The following is a 3,259-nucleotide window of genomic DNA, read 5'->3' as shown; positions in this document are numbered from 1 at the left end:
CCATCTGGCCTTAATCGTGAAAACACTAAAGAGCTAACAACTGACCTTATATGTTTTTTTAGGTTAAGAAACATAGAATGTCGAATGTATACGAGCTACTATAGGTAGGGTCAACCTATACGTCATCTTCACAGTTCTGGTTTCAATCAGATAAGAGCCAAAATATCTTGGAGACAATTTATGATTCTTTAATTTCCTCATTGAATGTTGTTTGTATGGTTGAAGTTCCAAATACACCAAATGCCCCACTTGAACTCCCTATAAATTCTCCTTCGGTCAGCCATCTGTTTCATTCTTTCCTAAGCCTTTTTCAAGTGAAACCTCAACAATCTTCTCGTTGTTTCCCTGTGTTGGAGGCTTCGATCCACCATTGCTACCTAGAAGGCACCCGATAGATAAAGGAGGTGCACCAGAAGGTTAATCTACCACAAATTGACGTGGAAAATTAGGCTTTCCCGATATGCTTAAAGAGCTTATTCTCGAGCAAAATAGTATTTTTTGCATAGTTTTTGGTTATTTTTAGATTTTAAGTTAATAAGTGAAAATGTCTCATTTTTACTAATTTTTTGACCTAATTTGGCCAATAGTTCTGTTGGGGGGCCTACCATGTGATTGAGTAATGTAGGGACGTGTTGGAGGTTGGAAACGAGTAAGAATGGAACCTAAAGAAGCAGTTTTGCGATATCCACACCTTGGAATCGTAATACCTCCAACAGTATGGAAGATTGGAAACATCCTTCAGTGGTATCATGATATCCACTTTGGGTATCGCGATATCTACCCTTCTAAGAAGATCCTAAGGCTTGACACTGCCTGAGGTATCACGATATCCTCTTCTGGGTATCGCGACATCAACATCGACATTGTCAAGGGGAAAAAATTAAACAAAAAGGTTAATTTGTCCACTCGTTCTACCAATCAGCAAGGCCTGTGTAGGGCCATTTTTGGAAACAAAAGCTCATTAGAAAATAGCCTAAAACAACCAAAATTGGCTGAGGAGGAGAGACACACACATTAGCTTAGTTTTAGGCTTAGTTTTCTCTAAGTTTTCTCTTAGTTTTTCTACATTTTTTCTAATGTTTTCATTTTCTCTTCTTCTTTTTTAGTTTAGAGCTTATTTTTCTACATTTACTTTTTGTTCTTGATGTTCTTAATGTTAGTTAATTTAGTTATCACTGTAGCTTAGGTTTATTTACACTTTCAGCTTTTGTACCTTGGTTGTAAGACATTCTTAGCTTTAGTTTAATTTATTTTAGTTTCTTCTACTTTAAATTTGTTAAAGTTTGTTCTTTTTATGTTTATTGTTTTAGATTTTCTTGCTGAATGCTTTTAGCTTCATGTTCTTTAGGCTTTCTTGCATAAAAATCTCAACTTTTATATTTTTTCTTAAGCTTTACTTTAATGGTCTTTTTTTTCATTTCCATGTTTATCCTCTTTATTTTCAACATGAGCAGCTAAACCTAAAAGAGGTTTGGTTGATGGAGATGCGGGTAAGCTGATTTTTGGACCAAAGACTAAATCATAATAAATTGGACTAAATCGAATAGGCCTAAAAACTTAGGAAGTGACGCACCTAAGGGAATATCTAGACAAGTGAGACCGAAAGGTAATCTTGTTATGCACCCATTAATTAGTCCCAGATTACCCGGTGAGATCAACAGATAAATCAGAACTAATTCATCTAAGTCGATAAAGTTGAGATAGAAAGATAAAATAGAGCGATTTAGTAATTTAAGCGATTTAAGTCCCTTGTTCGAGAATCGGTGAACCACATTGAAATCAATCAACCACCGCTAGTTATTTTTGTGGTTAAATTCTTAGTTTTATACTCTTTGCAATTTAGTCCCTAAATTAACAAAATGAATTTTCTTGTAAAATTTTCTTTTTATGATTTTTCATACTATAAAATCGTATTAATAGTTGCTTAGACTCTATCGTGTATGCTATCTATTGCTCAATTGCCATCTCCTTTGGATTCAATCATTGGAATACTCTAGTGTTCTATTGTAACACTATAAATATTACAACTGACATGTACGTTTGCAGTAAAATCGTGCTTTAAAAATTTTCTTATAAAACCATTGTTTTATGCTAATAAGTGATAAAAGTAACATATTTTTTAATCTCGTTCTTAAAGCGTTTTTGTATGATTATTTATACAAATTGGTGAATTTTATGCTCCTAATCCTTTAAATTCATGTTTCTATACTTAGGACAGCATTTAGGAGCAAGAAAAGCAAAAAATGAACAAAAATCAGACAAATAGAGCAAATTTTAGGAGCCACACGGGCTGGACATACGGCCATATGCCAGACTATGTCAATTTCACAATTTGCATCCCAAACACACGGAAAAACGTAATTTTTAGGCTTTTCAACCATTCTAAAGTCTATAAATACCAAATAAAAGAAGAGAATAGGGAGCCATTAGAGAATATTGAAGAAAACAACTCGTATAAAACCATTGAAGCCAACTCTGAAGCAGATTTCCATCAAGACTGAAGACCTCCTTTTAATTTCTGTGAAGTTTTTATGAGTTTCTTTATTTCTTGTGGTTATTCTATCTTAAAGATATTTTTATTTACAATTATGCACTAATTTCCTAGATACCTAGGGAAGATGAACCTTATGATGAATTTTATTATTTGATTTTTGTTTTATGTGATAAATACTTTATTCTTGTTTTTAGTTATGTATGTTTATCTCTTATTTTAATATTTTGGGGATATTGATTCATGTTTAATTTTCTTAAATCAGAAGATTAAAAGTCCCTTTTTAAGAGTAAATCTAGCATTGTAACACCCCAAACCCGGCCTAGACGTTATGACTGGATCCGACGTGCCACATCAAAAACGTTAAAAACATTTTTCCATTCTAAGTTCAGAAAATCGTACTTGATGTTCAAAGGTTTAATTCATTAAGGGTTAAAGTGAATGGAAGCTGTGCACCAGGTAGGAAACCGGAAAAGAGGAGGTGAGTCCATCGGACTGCTTAAGTACCAAGCTCTTTCGGATCCAATCCTAGACATGCACACCGCCATTGCCACACTCCAACATCGTGTATTTCCTTAAGTTACCTTTGTAATTATGTTCATTTTAAAATAAAACATATTTAATTTTGGGAAAACGTTATCACAGTAGGAGCCTTGTTCGAGATCGTGTTACTTTGAAATCAATTTATGGTTTTTGAAAATGAACCCTAGATCTAGCTTATTTTGATAGTTAATATAATTTAAGATCATCATGATAAGTTATAAATCA

The sequence above is a fragment of the Gossypium hirsutum genome, chromosome A06, assembly GCF_007990345.1.
Source record: "Gossypium hirsutum isolate 1008001.06 chromosome A06, Gossypium_hirsutum_v2.1, whole genome shotgun sequence".
In the NCBI taxonomy this organism is placed as follows: domain Eukaryota; kingdom Viridiplantae; phylum Streptophyta; class Magnoliopsida; order Malvales; family Malvaceae; genus Gossypium; species Gossypium hirsutum.
Note: the sequence above shows the minus strand (reverse complement) of the source record.